Source organism: Littorina saxatilis, linkage group LG2 (assembly GCF_037325665.1).
Source record: "Littorina saxatilis isolate snail1 linkage group LG2, US_GU_Lsax_2.0, whole genome shotgun sequence".
Lineage (NCBI taxonomy): Eukaryota > Metazoa > Mollusca > Gastropoda > Littorinimorpha > Littorinidae > Littorina > Littorina saxatilis.
In genome coordinates this window covers 83,576,059-83,598,264 of record NC_090246.1, presented here as the reverse complement: position 1 = coordinate 83,598,264, position 22,206 = coordinate 83,576,059, and the positions used below count along the sequence as shown (strand labels likewise).

Below are 22,206 nucleotides of genomic sequence, written 5' to 3'. Positions count from 1 at the left end.
GCTTTGCTAGAACAAAATCACCAGTGGCGATTTCAGCACGTTTGGCGTGATTTCGTTTGTCTGCATAGAGCTTCATCTTCTGTTTTGCGCAAGTGTCATGCTTTCGGGCGAGCTCTTCAGTTGCTCTGTTTTGGGGCTGTGCATATATTGGTGGCTCTGGAAGTTTGGTTTTCGGGTCGCGTCCCAGTAAGAGCCTGAAGGGTGTAAACAGTGTCGAAGGGTGCGGTGTCGCCCTGTACGTGCGAATGAACGAAGTGAGCTCTAATCGCCAATTTTTGTGTTGTGCGTGTGCCGCACGGATGGCTTTCTCCAGTGGCTTGTTAAAAGCTTCTGCTTGAGCATTAGCCTGTGGCCAAAGTGGCGTGACTCTGCGGTGTTTGACGCCCGATCTTTTCATAAATGACCTCCATTGGTGGCTTTGGAATGGGGGCCCGTTGTCCGTTTTGATCACCTCCGGGTACCCGAACATGGCAAAGGCTTTGTCAACTATTGGAATCACGCAATCCGCTGAAGTGCTGCGAATGATTTCTGCGATTGGATAACGTGAGTATTCATCGACCAGCACAAGTATGTAATCGCCGCTTGGCAGAGGGCCACAGAAATCAAGAGACAATTCAAGCCAAGGGCCTCTTGGAAGGTCGGACATGTTCATGGGTTCTTTCTGACTACGATTTGTGTTGGCCTGACACGGAATGCAACTCTCGACTTCCAGTTCTACTGCTTTGTCCATGCCTGGAAACCAGACTTTGCTGCGTATGAACGATTTCGTTTTCGTTATACCCTGGTGCCCTTCATGGGCCACTTGAACGACCCGTTTTCGCAAAGAGGCGGGAATCACGAGCTGCGTACCTTTTAGAATGACATTGTGTTCGGCATTGACGCAGAGATCATCTTTAACGTTGCGAAAACGTATCAAGTCTTCCGAGTTTGCCTCAGGATCTGCGAGTTCTTTGAGTGCATGCCATTTGCCTGTGCTGATGATTTTCATGACTGTTTGCAGTGTGGCGTCTTGTACGGTTTCTGCTTTAATCTCATCAAGCGTGACCGCAGAGAGTGTGTCAGTGTCAGCGAGAAAACTGATGTATGCTTCTGCCATCTTTTCATGTTTTGATGCAGCGACTGCATGCGTGGGGTGTCTGGACATGTAGTCAGCGGGGTTTTCTTTTCCCGGCTTGTACTTCATCGTAAGTAAGTACGGTTGAAGGCGCAACGACCATCGTGCGATCCGAGTGGGAGGTGATGGCTTCTGCCAGATGTTGAGTAGAGGGCGGTGGTCGGTTATGACTGTGAACGGCGCACCGCTGACATAAATGTCGAAGTGCTCGCATGCCCAAACGACAGCAAGGGCCTCGCGTTCGGTCTGAGAGTACCTCTGCTCCACTGCGGTGAGAGCACGGCTCGCGTAAGCAATCGTGCGACCTTCCTGACACAGAAGGCCTGCGACGCCAACGGGACTGGCGTCGACGTATATTTCTGTGTGTTTCTTTGGGTCGAAGTATGCGAGAGTGGTTGTCGCTGACAGAGCTTGTTTGATCGTATCAAATGCGGTCTCGTGCGTTTCGGTCCACGCCCATGGCGTGTTTTGTTTTGTAAGAGAGCGAAGTGGCTCGGTGATGGTCGCAAAGTTGTTGATGAAACGCGAGCTGTATTGGACCATGCCAAGAAACGAGCGGACCTCGGATGCATTTTGCGGCCTGGGCATGTCATGAAGTGCTTGCACTTTTTTGGGATCTGGGCGGAGGCCTGCAGCGGAGAAGATGAAACCGAAGAATTCGATCTCGTCCTTGTTGAATTCACATTTCTGTCTGTGAACGGTTAGCCCAGCCTGATGGAGCCGTTTCAAAGTCTCATCGAGGGCCCGATCGTGATCTGCTTGATCTGACCCGAAGACAATGATGTCATCAGAGACATTTCTGGCACCGGAAACGCCAGAGATCACTTCTTGAATAGTGTGCTGGAAAATTTCCGCAGCTGAGTTTAGGCCAAATGGGAGTCTTTTGTACCTGTACAGGCCCAAGTGTGTGGAAAATGTGGTGAACTGTCTAGATGCTGGGTCAAGCTCAAGTTGATGATAGCCTGAACGCAGATCGATCTTGCTGAAAACCTTTGCACCATTTAAGTCTGACACTAGCTCTTCAATAGTGGGTGTGATGTGTCTTGTGCGAAGTACGGCCTTGTTTACGTCACGCATGTCGCAGCAAACGCGTATTTCTGTCGGGTTTTTGGGCTTTGGCGGTGTGACAATGCGTGAGACCCACTCTGTAGGTCCTGTGACCTTTTCAATGATATCCTGTTCTTGGAGTTTGTTCAGCTCTTTTTCCACTTTATCACGTAAATGGAACGGGACACGGTTGTGTTTTCTGGCAACAGGTGGAACACTTTTGTCAACGTGAACTGTGACTGTGTGGCTTTTGAGCTTGCCTATTCCTTGGTCAATTCCCGGGAATCTGTCCAGTGGGGATGACGGAGATGTCGGTGTTGTGGGGTTCGGGATGTTCACTGCATTTACAATGAACAAGATTTTAAGCTTCTCTGCAGTTTGTCTACCGAGTAGTGACACATGTGTGCCCGGGATTATCAGAAACTTTGTTCTGACTACAGTGTCTGCAAATTGAACATCTGCGGTGATGTATTCAGTGACATGTATGGGGTCTGATCTGTATGGTCGCACACGCCTGTTACATTTGTGTATTTTGATACCTCTGTCAATCAATTTCTTTGAATCAGCTGTGTTCAGAACGTTGCAAGACGCACCAGAATCAATCAACAAACGAGTTTCTGTACCAGAGATATTCACCGCTGTTGTCGACGCGTCATCATCAAGAGAAAACAATGCTTGTACCGCGTCCTCGTCAGTGTCGGAGGACTCAAAATCTGATTGTGCAATGTCGGGATCGAGTGCGCGTACCGAACGACGAGCAGAATCATTCTTGTTTTGTGACGAACGTTGCTTGTTTTGATTTGAACTGCGGCACGCGGATGCAAAATGATTGAGGCCATCGCATGCAAAACAACGTTTCCCGCGAGTGCATCTGCACTCTTCCGACGTGTGACCCCGGCGGCCACAGCGCCCACATTGTTTGATTTTTCTCGGCGGCGAGTTGGAGTTGGCGGAATCCTGCTTTGCGTTGGATCTGCTACCCGACGGTGCATGCGTTTGTCTGCGTGAGCGACTGACTGAGAACGCTTGATCTGACTCGGCCATTTGTGCAGCTTGCAACTGACTAGCTTCTTTGGCCTGCGAGATTTCGATTACTTTCTTGAGCGTCAGTTCGGGCTCGGACAAAAACTTTTCTCGCAATTTCCTTGACTTGCACTTGTCAATGACCTGATCGCGAATAAAGTTATCAACTTCGTCTTCAGGAAATGCACAGGTCTGGGCAAGCTTACGCAATCGCACAACAAATTGGGTCACGGTTTCGTCATCTTTTTGACATTCCTTTCTGAACAAATGCCGCTGGTATGAGATGTTCTTTTTCGGCTTGAAATGCGCGTCAAGTTTTTCTCTGGCAGCGTTATAGGTAGTGCCTGTATCACCGAATGTCTTGAATAACTCTTGCACCTCTTTCCCGGCACAGTGAAGTAGAAGCGCACGTTTTTGCACACCTGAATCAACGCCGGAAGCGGCGGCATAGATCTCGAATGAATCTACCCAATCTTCCCAACGAATCGAGAGGCTTGACACGTCGCCGTGAATGTCAAAATTACTGACCTGTGTCACCGAAATGGCCTTTGCCATTATGTGCGCGTGATGCTCGGAATCCTCGTCGCCAAAATGTAGTGTCTTTGAATGCTAAAGTGTATGTATGAGTGGAACTATTGCTATGTGCTTTCGCTCTCAGCCTTCCAACATGCACACGGATTCCGCCATTAGTCTCCAACTGATTTAATATTCATGAACCACGTGATACACCAGAACCAATCGTGGTGGAACAATATTACATCCACCATCGACAATGTCAAACATGAAATCGAAGCAGTTTGCTTGAGGAAACGGTCGTCAGCAACTCAAACTTCTCTGTTTTCTTTTTTTAAGAAAATCTGAGGTGACTTTCTTTGTGGCCCCGCCCCCTCCCTCTGTAAGGACCCCCCTCCATAAGGACCGATTTTTGTCAACATTTTCAAGGTCGCTAGAGAGGGGTTCTACTGTACTGTATGGCAGCTCACTTTGCCCAGGGAGAAAGCAGTCTGAATTTCCATCCGGAATCGACAAGTGACATCAACGCGGGACCACTTACGTTTATCAAATAAACCCGGTCCCAACGGAGAGAAGAAGAAGAAGAACCTCACAGGACTACATGAATCTTATCCTTATCCTGATCCTATGTTTCCAAACTAAACATGTACAGTACCAGACAAAGAAACGCGCATGCAAGTGATTTTTTTGTCATTTAGAATTTGTAAAATATAAACCAGAAAAGGTACATCTAACAGAACAAATATATTTATGCAGGATATTTTACTGGCTGTAGGATAAGTGCATGTATCTAAATGTTGTCTTCTTGTACCTTTTCATAATTTTAGTAACACATGTCCAGGGTAGGGGTGAAGTATAAGTTGTAATCGCAGGCAAACGTGTCACTGGGGGGCATTTTTTTGCAGTCTGCTGTACATCAATCTTCGATCAAGTTACATATGTTAAAAGTCAATCAAATCCTTCAACATTTCAACAAATAGCGGCTTATGCCAAGAAACCGACATATCACATTTTTTGGATTTTTGTCATGTGTGCTCCTCACTGAATAATTTCTCATGTGAATGTCACAAGGTACATGTATTTGTTTTATATCTCTACACAGGACTGCTTTATCAAAGATCATCTATACACTGAAATGGCACAAACTTTTCAGCAAAGGGTCAGTTATGTTGAACTTTAGCGTTGTACATTCAGGGAGGTTTTTCTACTGCCTCAGTCTTGAAGAACTTGCTATTGTAAGTATAAACAGTCACTTTAGTTACCGTTCAAGCTACAGAATGAACTGTACGGATGAGTTTCATTTAAATAGTCATAAGTTTAAACAGAGATAGTGTAGCAACGTCGGTGCAATCAGGACGGGAGAAAACTGTGTCATCTGATATGTATGCGTATGCAAAGGGAGACAAGCGTGGCAGCTACTTTCCTCGATCAAATCAATGAATTATGCTTAATTTTGGGGCTCATTCCGTCAAATGATTTCACAAGAATAATTCTTTGCTTTGATATAACTGGCTTTGATAATAAGTGACTTGTATCAAAATTAAGTCCAAAATGACACTTGCACTTTGCAGTGGATTGCGAGCTATGAATTTACAACGCTAAAGTTTACCCTTACCCACAGGCCCACAGGTTGGCAGAGTTATATTGATGGTAAATATTTATTCTTCCGTTGTATACTAAAATTCTACTACTGTGTACCATAATGATTTCTTCACGCGCCTCTGCATAGACAACCACAGACCCAAATCGAAAGTAAACGCGAGAGGACATTGGTATGCTCTACACAAACTTCCGGTTGCAACTAGAGCGAGGTTTTAGCCTCGTTTCGACAGCTCTGAGGTCAATGCTGTTGTATGGCGGAACTCCTTTGATCGCAAAGGTGGGTGTCACTTTTTCTGTCACCTGTCGTTTACTTACTTTCTGCTCGTATAGTCTGCCGACGTAGGCTCTTGTCCTGTTAGCCGGCCTGTGGTGCATCTGGTCAAAAGTTCATTTCAGGAGTCTGTTATCGATTTTTTGTGATGGAACCGGCGTGATGTTGATGCGACGAAAGGCCTGTCCCCCCTCAGGTGCTGGTGGGTGACCAACCCTCTCCCGTGTGTTTTGGACGCCTCCCTAATCCCGTTAGCTTCCTTACGTTTGTCCAACGCCAATCCTCGGCCCATTGGTTAGTTACACTGCAGGTCACAATCGTTATGCGGACCCTCTGTGTCGGATAGCTACCATCACCCTGTGTACGGAGGGTACGGAGTCCCTTTTGTTGTTGACAGTGTGTGACTGATCAGAAAAACAGAGGTGGTTGTAATCGTCTGTGATCGAATTCATGATCGTCGACGGCCGGTGTAAACGGAAATTATACACGCAAGGAGCGAGACAGGAGTGGTAATGAAGGTTCGTGCTTGCTTACTCAAGTAATGTGTCGGTTGGTTTTGAGTTTCTCTGTTAAAACGGGTTGTGTTTTAACTTAAACATCAGCAGTGTTATGAGTTTATGTATCCGAAAGGAGCAGAATGTAAACATGTGTATACTTTTGTAGTAGCTACATATTTATATGTGTCATGTTATTTGATGCAAGAAGAAGTATATAATATTATTCATGAATGAGCATCAATTTTTAGGGCTTCCCAAACAGTTGAAACAGTGCATCCTTGTGTCATTGATGTACGCAATACAGAAATAAAAAAATAAAAAGTATAAGAATTTAATGGCAGGGGTCCTGTGATGCACTACATTATATGCGCTATCGTGCTTACGGTCAGTACTGTTTTCAGAAAATGTTATGCCAGGTCTGTACTGATCGACAGATAAAACTTTAAAATCTAACCGATATGACCATAATAATTTTGAGAACTTCAGCATTACATAAACTAATAAAGTTCACGTGTTTGAGAGGAATATGTCTTCTTAAAGCAAGAATATTTGAACCTCCAGGTCTTCGCACCCTCCAAAGTTCTACCGAGGGACCCTCTAGATGCCTAAGGCCAAAAAAAAAATAGGTGTGGTTACGGTAACATAGCCCAAAAAAATAGGGTAGGAAGGTAGGCAATCACTTTTTTTTTTTAAACTTTTTTTTCTAATGTGTACAAATTAAACCTACTTGACAGGGAAATAAGTGTGCGACTCAAGCGCTGTCGCTTTTATTGCGTTTTCTGCACTCGTTTTTTTTTGTTTTTTGTTGACAAATGTAATAAAAAGTTATAGGGTCGGCCCCTAAAAATAGGGTAGGTCGGGTTACCGTAACCACACCTATTTTTTTTTTTTAGGCCTAAGATGGAGCGTCTGTGGGGAGCCTCTAATTTTTTTCCTCTCTTTAGAATGTTACTGTTAGATAATGATCAAGCACTACTTAAACTCTGGTTGACACAGATTCTTCGTCATGATTAGGCTGATGTCACTTAACCCATGTGCAAGAATTCCTGCGCCGTTTTATCGTAGAGTTAGATTTTGTAAACATACTGAAGCAGATATTGCTTGAAAGTACACATATTCATGATTGAATCTTACATGGGGTACACCGTACCGGGAAGATGTCAGGACTCGGATAATACATGTAACATGTGCAACGTTATCTATATATATATATATATATATACGACTTGTGTCTGTGTGTGTGTCTGTCTGTCTGTCTGTGTGTCTGTGCGCGATGCCCGGCCAAGGTTCTCGATGGATCTGCTTCAAATTTGGTGGGCTTATTCAGAGAGACCCCGGACACAACCTCATCGATGAGATATTTCAACAAGTGCTCTCAGCGCGCAGCGCGGAACCGATTTTGGTTCCACCTCAGCTATTTTGGTTCCACCTCAGCTTACCCGGGCCCCCATACCGACACACCATAGCCGCTACACCACATCACAACGCCAAAGTTCTCGGTGGATCTTTTTCAAATTTGGACACCGTATTCAGCTACACCCCGGACACAATATCATCGATGAGATATTTCAACACGGGCTCTCAGCGCGCAGCGCTGAACTCATTTTCGTTTTTGCGTTCATTTCACCATTATAAGTAACTCTTCCTTATCTTCTCCAGTGTTTGGCGTTTATCTCCCTTCCTTCGTGTGGCTTTCCCGTTCAGTTCTAAGTTACTATTACTATTTTTAGAATGTCACTGCGCTGTCCACTGCGCTGTCCACAACGCTTCCCTTGCACCCGTAAGTTGTTCTTACTGTCAAAGTGAAAAGGTCGAATCAATTTATAGCCACGCGAAAAATACACTCTCACCTATCTCTATATATTTATAGATACAGATATGCATATATATATACGGCTTCTCTGTGTGTGTGTGTGTGTTTGTGTGTGTGTGTAGGCAAAAACCTATGTATTATAGAGTTCTGTTTGTGATGGGGTCTAGCGGCTTTTGTCTGTCTGTATGTTCTGGCATGTGAGAAGCCACAGCAGATAATATAGGGCTAAGAAATAAGCTCTAAAATTCTCAATCCCGTTTGACAGGACTTCGCCTTTCAAAGGTGATTGTGGTGAACCGCCACGCTGTCTGTCTCTGTCGCACCGTTCACCCCAAATTCCCGTTTCTGAGGTACTATTTTTAGAATGTCACTGCGCTGTCCAGAACGCTTCCCTTGCACCCGTAAGTTGTTCGTACTGTCAAAGTGAAAAGGTCGAATCAATTTATAGCCACGCAAAAAATACACTCACCTATCTCTATATATTTATAGATATAGATATACATATTATATATATACGGCTTCTCTGTGTGTGTGTTTGTGTGTGTGTGTGGGAAAAAACCTGTTGATTGTAGAGTTCTGTTTGTGATGGGGTCTAGCGGCTTTTGTCTGTCTGTATGTTCTGGCATTTGAGAAGCCACAACAGAAAATATAGGGCTAAGAAATAAGCTCTAAAATTCTCAATCCCGTGTGACAGGACTTCGCTTGCAGAGGTGATTGTGATGAACCGCCACGCTGTCTGTCTCTGTCTCGCGATTCACCCCGGCGAAGCCGGGTATTCCTCTAGTATATATATATATATATACGACTTGTGTCTGTGTGTGTGTCTGTGTCTTCGCGATGCACGGCCAAAGTTCTCGATGGATCTGCTTCAAATTTGCTGGGCTTATTCACAGAGACCCCAGACACAACTTGATCGATGAGATATTTCAACACGTGCTCTCAGCGCGCAGCGCTGAACCGATTTTCGTTTTTCACTGCACGTTACTATTTTTAGATCTCCCTTCCTTCGTGCGCCGGCGTCAATCCATATTCCCGTTTGTACGTTACTATATTTAGAAGGTCACTGCACGTTACTATTTTTAGATCTCCCTTCCTTCGTGCGCCGGCGTACACCCGGCAAAGCCGGGTCCCCGGCGACGGCCGGGTATTCGGCTCTACTTCTTCCCGGCGAAGCGGGTAATCATCTAGTTTTAAGATATAATGCACATTCCTTTCAACTCTGACGGAATATCCTTGCAAAAGATTGAACCAAAAACATACTGTCATAAGTTTCTTTTATTTGTCTCATTATTATTTCTTTGTCTGTCCACTATAAATAAGACCATTGGGCCGATGTACTTGTGAATGTCTTGTTTTCTCAAAAACTAAACATTCCAATGTCTAACCTTTTTTGTTTTGTTTTTTCATTCTGGACTTTGGGACATTAGCAGTAGGGTTTTGGATATTTCTGGGTGATCTTACAAAACTAAAAACAAACAAACCTGTATCTGTCACCCTAACGGCATACATATAAATATTTATAAAAATGTAGTGACATTTGTAATGCAAAAATTTTAAACTATTAATTAAACATACTGGTTAATCAGGCAGTAGGTTTTGTCATTGAGAGGACCTGCCCAAGGGCTACTGAATACGAAGCAGGCTGATGAACAGATGGTCAGAAAGTGAATCCAAAATGATTAAAGAGCTTGTCAGCTGAATTAGGCATGCTCTGGTGCGTTTTCAGTGGTATGAATTTTAGTTTAGTTAGTTAATTACTGGGGTTGAAATTGTAGTCACTACAAATTTCACAGTGATGGATTTGTTAGCACCACTTAGTATACAAGTCTTGATGTAAGAGTGACTGTTGGTGTTATTTTAGTTGTACTAAGAGTAAGAGCATAGGTTAACTGCAACAAAGTTGATGTCATGGTTGTTATAATTGACTAAAAACTTGGCAAAAGCAATTTAAGCATTTGATGTAAATAATTGCATGTCCTAAGCCTTAACATAAACAACATCTGGCTTAAGTGTGAAACAGACAGTTTTTGTATAAATTCTAAAATTGAAATAGACACTAACCAGCAAAGGATGCACTGAAAGATGCATTCAGAAGCCATCTGGTGTGTAGGTGTTATTATCCCACTATTGTGGGGTGACATAAAGTGGGGAGTCTTGGTTCTTGGTCGGGGTTGATTAGAACTGATAGGGACCACATGAAGTCTGGAGATTGTGCTTCGACTTTCTTGTCACACTCACAGCACCAACTTTTTCTTGTCACAGCACCTGTTTCCAGGTGTACATGTATACATGCATACACCCCCAGGCTAGCTTTCCCTGTTCTGTGGCTCTTGGTTCTTGGTTGGGGTGGTCATTCGACTGCAGCATGATGTGTATCTAATACTAGGGACCACATAAGTCTGTGCTATGTAATCGACTTGAGAAATTTTCATACCGATGATACATGATAAAGAAGGATTCTTTGTGCCCGGCTAGGGGCTACAGTTGAAGATGGAAGTTCACCAAAAATTGGGACCATACTAACAAAAATACGGTTGGTGCAATAGGCGCCCCCATTTTTTTAGCAAACGCCACCCAAGGCCGCTTTGGACGGGTAGAAATTCCGTAGTTTCCAAGTCTATGGATAAAGCTCGCGTAAGAAGATTATGTCACGGTCGAAAGTCTTTGACGTCAATTAATGCATCATGACGTCATTCCTCCCTGTAGTCTTTTTCTCTCGCGCGGTGTGTGTGTGTGTGTGTGTTCATTTTGTGCACATTAGTTAGTGTTACTGTTTGTGTGTGTGTGTATAGATGTGTGTGTATGAGTCTGTATGTGTGTGTGTGTGTGTGTGTGTGTGTGTGTGTGTGTGTGTGTGTGTGTGTGTGTAAGAAAGAGAGAGAGAGTGTGTGAATGTGTGTGTGCATGAGTTTGTGTGTATGTTTGTGTGTGTATAAGTTTGTTTGTAAAGGTGTGTGTGTCCGTCTGTCTATGTGCGTATTTGTTTGTTTGTTTGCTTAACGCCCAGCCGACCACGAAGGGCCATATCAGGGCGGTGCTGCTTTGACATATATAACGTGCGCCAGGCTTCATGTCTCACCCAGTCACATTATTCTGACACCGGACCAACCAGTCCTAGCACTAACCCCATAATGCCAGACGCCAGGCGGAGCAGCCACTAGATTGCCAATTTTAAAGTCTTAGGTATGACCCGGCCGGGATTCGAACCCACGACCTCCCGATCACGGGGCGGACGCCTTACCACTAGGCCAACCGTGCCGGTATGTGCGTATGAGTGTGTGTTTTGTGTGTATGAGATTTGTGTGAGTCAATGTGTGTGTGGGTGTGTGTGTGCGTGCATGCGTGCGTATGTATGTGTGTGTGTGTGTCTGTGTCTGTGTCTGTATAAGAGAGAGATAGAGAGAGAGAGAGAGTGGGAGGGTGTGTGTATGTGCGTGTGCGTAAGTCCTACATGTGTGTGTATGTGTGTTTGTAAAGGTGTGTATGTCCGTCTGTCTATAATGTGCGTAGGGGGGGGGGGGGGTGTTTTGTGTGTATGAAGTGTGTCTGAGAGAGTGAGTGAGTGCGTGTGAGTGAGTGTGTATGTGTGTAACTTGGGGGGTGTGTTCGTGTGTGTTTGAGAGAGAGAGAGAGAGTAAGAGAGAGGGTTGTCTTTCGCTGGGGTATGCAGTGCCTTGGCGTTGCACTTCTACTTAATTGATATAAGCAGATTCACGATCGTCGATAATGATTTTTCATGGTGTTTTGTAATTTTTAAATTACAAAGGAATTGATATGTAAGACAGTTTCAAGCGAGCTATTTTTCGCGGCTGTATTTACTGTGCAAACAACTCTAAATATGGCAAAAGTGTCACGTGATAATCAACCGTTTGGTTTCGGCGTTCACTGGAGCCGACGATTTTTTTCTGTAACCAGTTGACAGTGATGAAACCATTTATTACGGTCTCCTTCCGGCAACAGTCCTAAAATTTCGACTTGTTTTGACCTTTATAGAACGATGTCTTTATCATAACTGTGAAGAACAGAACGGAGATCACTGTCGAAGTTGGCCAATCTGCAATCATTTTCGTCTCCCGAACACTGATCTCAAATTTAGATCAGTGCTCGCGAAAAACAAATTGGAGATAACTCTGTATTCTTATTTTGATAGATTCGCGTAGGACTGAAGCGTCCGGTCAGAGAGATAACTGGCGATAGCCGTTGAGCGATGACTGATGAGAATGCCATCTACCCTCTTCAGCCTGTTGCTGTTACATGGCCCAAAGAGGTTGGACTTCGGGTGTGCGGTTGTGAGTCAATTTGCAGTTTATACCCAGTGGTACACATTATACAGACACTCATTTTTGCTTTAACTTGGCCACCATTATGTGTGTTGATGGAGTTTGCTGCATTCTCCATCTACCCTCTTCAGCATGTAAACGTACATCGCCCGAAGACTGTAGTGAAAGTTCTTCAAACTGTCCAGAAAACCCCTGACAGGCCTGTGAAATCGATTCTTTTCCAATGAGGCTGATGGGTTCCTCTGAAAACAGTATTGATCGGGTTCAGCAATTTTGCCGGGAGATTGGCTAGAGATGGGTTTCTTGCCGGTCAATGTATGTCAACTGTTTCAGTGACATATGGCTAGTTCTACGGATATATATACGTTCATAGGCACATAGGCACTTATTTTTTGCAGTAATGGTCAAACAAAATCGTTACTGGAAGTTGTGCGGGCAGTACACTTTAAACTTATTGGTAGGGTTGTGTGCACAATAATTGCAAAGGCTCCAGTTGATTCCATGATTACACCCATGAGACAAACGTGATGACATTGCATTATTTTTTGACATTTTCTTGCTCTGTAAACAAAACCAACCACTGAATTTTTGGTGAGTACCAAAGTTGAGACTGCTTATCTTATAATATCTGAGTTTTTTTTAAAACTTTTTTTTGAGGGAGGGTGTTCCACGGATAGAACAATTGGTTCAAGAAGAAAGTCGTTCCCAAACTCCTATTACAGTGTGACACTCTTATGTGCACTAATTACGTATTGACCTTGTTGTTCTATATATTCATTAATTGATAATTTTTTGAAGGCTTGGCCAAAAGAACTTGAAACATCAGGCCTTGAAAAGGACGGAGTCTTATCATGGGGATACATGTACAGAAGTTAGTTGCGAACAGAAAGTCCGATAAAACAAGTTCTTAAAAGGGGGGTTCCACTGTACCACTAGTAAGCAGTTACGGGTTGCCCAGTGTTATTGTTTGACCAGTTTGTTGTTCACATGAAGTGGTTAAGAGTTTCTACTGAAGGTGTTGAGGTTGTATGTACAGGTAGAGAGTTCGTGCTGTCCAGAGCAAGGGGTAAGCGCTGGTGGGTGGTGTGTTGTGCTGTGGTCGGCAGGTTTGTGCTAATGCCACCAAATATCGCTGTGTGTTGGTGTTTACCTTGGGAGAAAGGCTGCTGCAAATGCGTTCTCGGTGCCCCTGAGTCCTGTTGACGGGCCATGGCGGGGGATTATTGGGGGGATTAGGGAGGGTGATGCTTTTGTCAGGACCAGCCACAAATAATTGTCCAGATTGCCTGACCTCCTTTCCCTTGCCCTTAGTTTGTGCTTTTGCGTAACCATATATTCTAGCTGCTTACATTAGGCGGAGGAGGTATGTATGTGTGTGTGTGTGTGTGTGTGGGGGGGGGGTGGGGGTGGAAAGAAGATGTGTTAGAGGGACTTACATGGGGTTAACAGTAAATAAGACTGGTTTTTTTTCTTAGATTGCTTCAAACCCAAAGCTTTGTTATGTCAGTTATTGAACAGCCAAGACCCATGTGTGAGGGTGTGTGTGTGAATGAGAGACGTAAGACGTAAGACATTTTATTGATTAAACACACAAGGTTCATTTCAACGGGGTGTGTGTGTGTGTGTGTGTGTGTGGGGGGGGGTCAGTAATACATGCCGTGTGTTTGTATTTATGGACAATCAACCGGTTTTATCTCTTTCTCTCTACTCAAACGAACGCACGCACGCTCTCACTCACTCTTAAACCTAAAGACATATCCAGCGCATGAATTAACATACAGTGCTAACATACATTATCGGCTTTCAATCATTCTCTATCGTTCCACGGCACAAACTCTCTCTCTCTCTCTCTCTCTCTCTCTCTCTCTCTCTCTCTCTCTCTCTTTCTCTTTCTCTTTCTCCTCGCTCTCTCTCTCTCTCTCCCTCTCTCCCTCTCTCTCTTTCTAACATACAAACATTTCCTGCTTGAGTGACTTCACCCGTCCCAGAGTCACACTGACTCAGGCACTGGAGCAGTAGTAGTGCTCCATTATTTCTTTCCCATGCCTCGCACTGACCCTTGGGTCTGAGTAAAACGACGTAACCCACACGTCGTCAGTGTGTTTCAGAGTGATTCAATACACAGGCATTTACGACGACAAAAGGCAGGCAGATCGAGTTCCCGAGTTTATTAGCTGTCGTTGTGTTTTCATTGAGAAACGTAAGACTTGACAGTGTGAGGATGCCAACCCCCTCCGTTCTCCTCCGCCCCCCCCCCCCCCTCCCAAGTTGAGGTGGAAGCGATGTCTTGAACTCTTGTCTAAGGCTAGGTCAGCGTTCATTACTTTCAGTCGGCGTTCATTGGAGGTCATCTCATACTCATAACACAATAGACTCAGAGAGTTGTGCGTATTTTTTTTTACGCTACTTCAGCGTTCGCAATATGAAAGGAGGTCAGTGGTACTATCCAGTGTTTTGCTTTATTTCTAGATATAATTATGCTAACTCCTTCACACACGCGGAATTACTGTCTCTATCTGTGTTTCACGAGAACCCGAATAGTAGTGGTTGAGAGAGGGGAACAAATAACACGTTGTCAGGAGGTGACAGGGGTGAAACTGAAAGTAAAAACTAGTTCACTGTACCGAAGCAGAACCACAAGAGGACCCACTCACAACGCTGTGCAAACGAAAGAGTAATGCTAATGAAAAAGTAACACACATATATTTACCCTGTATAACTTCATTATGAAATGAGAGACACTTGTACGGGAGTCGGCCTCTAGTGGCCACCAGAGGTTTCGAGTGGTTCAAGGGTAGGACTGCAGCGACATTTTTTGGCCAGTCACTGGATGGTTTAGGCCCTAATGATGAAAATGTATCAGTTGCATGATTGTACGGTTTGTATGATTTTTGATAACTAGTTCAAGAGTAGCGACAGTTTCTGCCACCGTATTGGATGGGAATTTAGCCCTTTTGGAGCCAGTTGGTGTGAAATGTATCGGATGCATGATTGTACGGCTTGTATGATTTTTGAGTCACTTGAGAAAAAGTGACTCTATGTAATCGGTCAGTGTTAGTCTGTCCGGCCGGCCGGCCGGCCATCCGGCCGGCCGTCCGTAGACACCACCTTAACGTTGGACTTTTCTCGGAAACTATCAAAGCGATCGGGCTCATATTTTGTTTAGTCGTGACCTCCAATGACCTCTACACTTTAACGATGGTTTCGTTGACCTTTGACCTTTTTCAAGATCACAGGTCAGCGTCAAAGGAAAAATTAGACATTTTATATCTTTGACAAAGTTCATCGGATGTGATTGAAACTTTGTAGGATTATTCTTTACATCAAAGTATTTACATCTGTAGCCTTTTACGAACGTTATCAGAAAAACAAGGGAGATAACTAGCCTTTTCTGTTCGGCAACACACAACTTAACGTTGGGCTTTTCTCGGAAACTATAAAAGTGACCGGGCTCAAATTTTATGTGAACGTGACTCATTGTGTTGTGAATAGCAATTTCTTCCTGTCCATCTGATGCCTCATATAATATTCAGAACTGCGAAAGTGACTCGATCGAGCGTTTGCTCTTCTTGTTGATATTTGTTCAAGAGTAGCGAAAGTTTCTGAGCTACTTTCATTGGATGGTATAAGCTCTTTGGGAGCCAGCTGGTATGTAAGGTGGTATAAATGTATCAGTTACACGATTGTTCTGTTTGAATGAGTTTTGATAACTAGTTCAAGAGTAACGACAGTGTCTTTCACTCTCACTGGATGGTATACGTTCTTTTGGGGCCATCTGGTGTATATGTATCAGTTACACGCTTGTTCGGTTTGTATGATATGCATTGTATGATATACATTGTATGATATACATTGTATGATATGCATTGTATGATAGAGGAATAAGAAGGTATAATTGTAGAGAAAGCTGTCAAACAGAGAAGCGAGTTCCAGTAAAAGTATCCAGAATTGTGGGAGTGGCAAAGAAGCTTTAGCGGCAGCCGCGAAAGAAGCAACGATGCATTACAAGCTGTACCATCTGTTTTGGTGAGCAGAAGTAGTAGCACGATAGGAGTATGGCATTTCATACATGTACTTATTGTATTAGAAGTTTTATTACTAGCAAGAGCAGGAGAGGATTAGCAGAACATTTTGGTGACAGTTGTAACGTCATTATTAGGCGAGTGGTGTACCAGTTAAAACTTCCTCCTTGAGTCATTTCAGTGCAGGTTACCACGACTTTGACTTTCACCCCCCACCCCACCCACCTCTCGGCCACTAACAGGTTACGACGACTTTGACTCTTCCCTACCCTCTTCCCCCCCCTCCCCCACCACCTCCCCTACCACCTCCCCTCCTCCGGCCACTAACACACGTCCGTTATATACGTCAGCGAAGTTACACAGATTTCACCTGCGGCTTGTCGGTTATCATACCCCCCGCGGGTTAGGGGGAAGAATTTACCCGATGCTCCCCAGCATGTCGTAAGAGGCGACTAACGGATTCTGTTTCTCTTTTTACCCTTGTTAAGTGTTTCTTGTATAGACTATAGTCAATTTTTGTAAAGATTTTAGTCAAGCAGTATGTAAGAAATGTTTAGTCCTTTGTACTGGAAACTTGCATTCTCCCAGTAAGGTAATATATTGTACTACGTTGCAAGCCCCTGGAGCAAATTTTTCATTAGTGCTTTTGTGAACAAGAAACAATTGACAAGTGGCTCTATCCCATCTCCCCCCCTCAGTTTCCCCGTCGCGATATAATCTTCGTGGTTGAAAACGACGTTAAACACCAAATAAAGAAAGAAAAAGTCGGTTATAATCGCTGATAGGTAACCTTACCCACCTGTTTTTTTTTTACCGGGAAATGTATTAAATGTTAGCAGGATTTGTACCTTTCTTGGGGACTACTTTGAAGTGTCGGCTGACCTATCCTTTAGGGAAGACATACGGAAGTGAAGTGTTTGCAATTAATTGTTACGCTTGTTTTAATTGTGAGAGTGTCAGCTGTTGATGGTCCTACTTGACTTGTTGTCAAAGTTAATTAGACGAGTACTCTTTTGTGTGCACATTTCCCTGTTTAGAAGAAAGAAGCTAGTGGTAAAGAGTACTTGTGTGAAGAGAAAGGGATACATTAAAGGTGTGTGTGTGTGTGTGTGTGTGTGTGTGTGTGTGTGTGTGTGTGTGTGTGTGTGTGTGTGTGTGTGTGAGTGAAGAGTAGTGTGGAGTAGAGACAGACAGACATACAGACACACACACACACACACACACACACACACACACACACACACACACACACACATTCTTTATTTACGAGGGTAACGGCACAAGCAAAAAGGAGCTTTGTTACGCCCAGAATGAGAGAGGTGGGACACAACTTAATTGGAGAGAGGGAGAGAGTCGCTGCGAATAAGAAAATTTATTTTATTGTATTGGTTAACTTATCACAGAATTCATTATCTTTGTTTTTTTAACATCTAGTTCACACCCAGCATGCCTCGCATACTTAACATTGTAATCTGTCCGCTGTCCTGTCAGTACCACGAGTCGAGTCGACTCTCTCGGTTTATCCAACCCACCCACGCAAGGCACAAGAAAACGGCTCTACACTACTATACAGCTCTACGCCAATCCAACACACGGGGCTATTTTGCATGATAGCACGCAAGTCAACCCAGTCGCTCGAATCGTCCTGTCTATGTTTGTAAGGAGCTTTTCCCCAGGCCCATGTGACACCACACCCCATCTCTCCCAAAGCTGAGTTAACGACTTGGGTCTTTCTGCCCGCTGTAAAGCTGTGGTTTGCTAGAACTCTGAAAGGCAAGAGCGCCTAATGCAGTTTTCCAATTTGGAGCTCAGCAAATCGAAGCAGTTGTGGTGTGGATGTTGGTGGAAGGAAGGGAGAAAGGATGTGTGTGTGCGTGAGGGGAGGGGGGTATGTGGGTGTGTTTGTGTGTGAACGTGAGGGGGGTATATGTGTGGTTGAGTGATATATATACTGTGTGTGTGTGTGTTTACGTGAGAGGGTGGGAGGGGGTGGTGTATGTATGTGTTTGAGAGAGTGATAGACTGTGTAGGTAGAGAGAGAGAGAGAGAGAGAGAGAGAGAGAGAGAGAGAGAGAGAGAGAGAGAGAGAGAGAGAGAGAGAGAGAGAGAGAGAGAGCATGTGTTTGTGTGTCGCATGTGTTTGTGTGTCGTGGGTGGAATCGAGTGACCCTGATGGGTGACGGGTGGTCGGAGCCCAATCTCTTTATCAGACCATACAAATGACTGATACAGCTCCTTGACGTATACATGGCAGATAACATGACCTAGTCACATATGCATATCTCGAGTATACACCCAAGTAGGCCCTACTAGTGCAGCGTATTTCCACCTTTTGCCTATATCGAACGCCTTCTCCATTACATTGCATTCTTTCAGAAAAATTGCATGCTTTCTTTAGGATATAACACGCTTTTTTTCCTGGGCAGGGGAAGAAAAGGTCCAGACTTTGCAAGCCTGTGTGTGTGTGTCTGTGCTTTAATCGACCCATGAGAACAATTGTTAGAGTTTCTGGCGAGAGTGTGGATAAGCCTGGCGTAAAAAAGATGTGTTTTTCAGTGCTGTTAGAGCAACATTGAGTTGCGAAGCGGACGTCTTACTATATTTTTCAAAGTGGTTTATTTTTGCAGTCTTTCTCATGAAGACAGTTTCGGCTCACGGTCCGTCGCGATATAACCTTCGTGGTTGAAAACGACGTTAAACACCAAATAAAGAAAAGAAAAGAAAAGAAAGGCTCACAGTCTTAGATCTGGCCAGGCTTGTACGTAAGATGAGACCATCCCTGCACTTGGTTTAAACATTGTTTATTCATATTTTATATGTTCAAGAAATGTATCAATCAATCGATCAATCAATATGAAGCTTATATAGCGCGTATTCCCTGGGTACAGTTCTAAGCGTAAATGTACATCGGCATAAGGGGAAAACAGCATCAAGTCTACGGCTTATGGTGGTGTCTTCAGACAAATTTACAAGAGGAACATGGCAGACAGTCAAGCCCACACAGTAAGCAAGAACAGTCAGAAAATGTAACATAGTATATCATCCAAATTAAGAAGAAAAGCGAAAAAACGAAAAAAGAAGGGGAGAAAAAACAAGTTGCGTAAGGCGAAAATACAACATTTAGTCAAGCTGTCGAACTCACAGAATGAAACTGAACGCAATGCAATTTTTCAGCAAGACCGTATACAGTGGACTGTACTCGCAGCATCGTCAGTCCACCGCTCGTGGCAAAGGCAGTGAAATTGACAAGAAGAGCGGGGTAGTAGTTGCGCTGAGAAGGATAGCACGCTTTTCTGTACCTCTCTTCGTTTTAACTTTCTGAGCGTGTTTTTAATCCAAACATATCATATCTATATATTTTTGGAATCAGGAACCGACAAGGAATAAGATGAAAGTGTTTTTAAATTGATTTCGAAAATTTAATTTTGATCATAATTTTTATATTTTTAATTTTTAGAGCTTGTTTTTAATCCAAATATAACATATTTATATGTTTTTGGAATCAGAAAATGATGAAGAATAAGATGAACGTAAATTTGGATCGTTTTATAATTTTTTATTTTTTTTTACAATTTTCAGATGTTTAAAGCCATATGTACTCGATGACTATACACGCTAATTGCTTTACCAACAGCTGGAGACATGCTAAATTAAGTTCTCTGCAAAATATTGTGGTCTAGGACCCCTTCAATGTTGAGATATGTTAATTTTCATTTTGATCTGGATCGTCCTATTTATAGATTTGCCAACAGAGGTAGCGTTGACGCAAGGGAAATAACTCCGCGTCTTTGTTTACATCCAAAGTTTTTGAGACTCTAAAACAAGCTGTAATGCATGTATATGGTCCGCGCATGGCGACATATCGTCATTACATGGTCTTATGGTGCGTTTGACATCGATTATGGGCAAACTACACTTTGTAAACACGGGAGCGCGTACATATGCCTTTAATGACCAAAGCCATTAATTAATTGTTAAGCCACCAAGCTGAAATGCAATACCGAAGTCCGGCCTTCATCGAAGATTGCTTGGCCAAAATTTCAATCAATTTGATTGAAAAATGAGGGTGTGACAGTGCCGCCTCAACTTTTACAAAAAGCCGGATATGACGTCATCAAAGGTATTTATCGAAAAAAAGAGAAAAAAACGTCCGGGGATATCATTCCCAGGAACTCGCATGTAAAATTTCATAAAGATCGGTCCAGTAGTTTGGTCTGAATCGCTCTACACACACACACACGCACAGACATACAGACACACAGACACACACAGACACACACACACACACACAGACACACACACACCACGATCCTCGTCTCGATTCCCCCTCTATGTTAAAACATTTAGTCAAAACTTGACTAAATGTAAAAAGGAAAAATAAAGTAAACACACATACACATCTAACCAGATGCAATTAACAGCCTGGGTGCTCTCTGCAGTGGGAATTGTTTGGATGAATTAAGTTAGTGAAAACCTCTGCATGGTGGCTTATTAAGAAATAAGACATTAAGAAATTCCAATCCAACTGACCTCAGCGAGCAGTCAGAGTGTTCTTTTTGGTATGTGACAGAGTGGAGGGATGGTCTGTCCCCATGTAAAAACTGGCCAGATCTGAGATTGTAAGCTGAACTGTTTTCATGGGAAGGAATGGCAGTTTAAAGATACCTTCTGTCCGTGAAAACTACCGTTTAAATCACCACAGATTATAGATTTATAAGTACAGATATGGGACAAATAGAGAATACTACATGGCTTGCTGTGTCGTACCAGATTTACACGAGTTGCTTTTTAAAATATAGAACTGCGAGCTGCTGCTGCTGCTGCTGATGCCAATGGGGTTGACCAGTCATTTACGTTTGCCACAGTCGTCAGTAACAACATCCATTCTCTCGCCAATATGAGGTATTGAACAGTGGATTTCATACATATGTGATTCGAACTAACCGGTCGAGTTTAATTTATTCTGACCCGTCGCGATATAACCTTCGTAGTTGAAAACGACGTAAAACACCAAATAAATAAAGAAAGAAAGAATTTATTCTGAAATATATATGAGAGAGAGAGAGAGAGAGAGAGAGAGAGAGAGAGAGAGAGAGAGAGAGAGAGAGAGAGAGAGAGAGAGAGAGAGAGAGAGAGAGAGAGAGAACGCACGCAAGCACGCATGCACGAGCACACGTACGTACACACGCTCGCACACACACACACACACACACACACACACACACACACACACACACTCTCTCTCTCTCTCTCTCTCTCTCTCTCTCTCTCTCTCTCTCTCTCTCTCTCACACACACACACACACACACTCAGCAGTTAATTTCGAAGCCGCAATGTCTCAGTAATAAATGTCAAAACATTAATTATAGTGATTCGTAATCGCAATTACGACTTCATTTGCTGTGGATGATGGCGTGTGGGAAAAGTTTTTCTTACTGTGCTATTTGGAGTGAGTAAACCGATTGAGTTGGTTCAAATATTACGTGAAGGAGACTCATTTCATTGAATTTCATATTGAGCTGCACGCCGTTATTTACACGCACGCACACAGTACAAGTAATCGGAGCACAAAACAAAATTGTGTCGGGTGTAAATAGCCCCGATGAGATCAAGACACGTTTGTCGATCATATTTTCCCAAACCCGTCGTGCAGCGCCTACGCGGATTGCTAAGTTTCAGCATGCACCGAGTCTATTTCAAGGAAAATGTTAAAGGTCGAATCTAAGTGAAGCGTATGTGACGTTAAATGCCAGACACATGTTTTTGTGTCTGAGACTGTAGAAGTTATGACGTTTGTGAAAGCAGTAACATCAGATGTGACAACTGTCTTATACAAAGCAAAGTGCTCGCTGAAAAAAAAGAAAAAAGGTATTAAACTGCATTGTTGTTTGTTTGTTCAGTCTCGCCGTACAACGAACTGTTGAGAGATGGCAGATCCATAATTAACCGTATCATTCATTCAGCACACCACTAATGTTTTGCTTGCAAAAAACCAAAAAAACAAACTGTACGGAAACGAATCGA

The 22,206-nt window shown here is 43.5% G+C and overlaps 1 protein-coding gene across 6 annotated transcripts in view; it reads left to right on the top strand.

Moving 5' to 3' along the window:
- The first annotated feature begins 5,523 nt into the window (after positions 1 to 5,523).
- The window catches only part of LOC138959932 (uncharacterized), a 123,797-nt gene continuing 107,114 nt past the window's right edge, over positions 5,524 to 22,206 (top strand). For 4 of the 6 annotated variants that reach the window (XM_070331609.1, XM_070331611.1, XM_070331610.1 and 1 more), the window contains exon 1: positions 5,524 to 5,576. The gene's annotated coding sequence lies outside the window, so the exon portion shown is untranslated. The other 2 variants (XM_070331607.1, XM_070331608.1) reach the window with 2 other exon arrangements.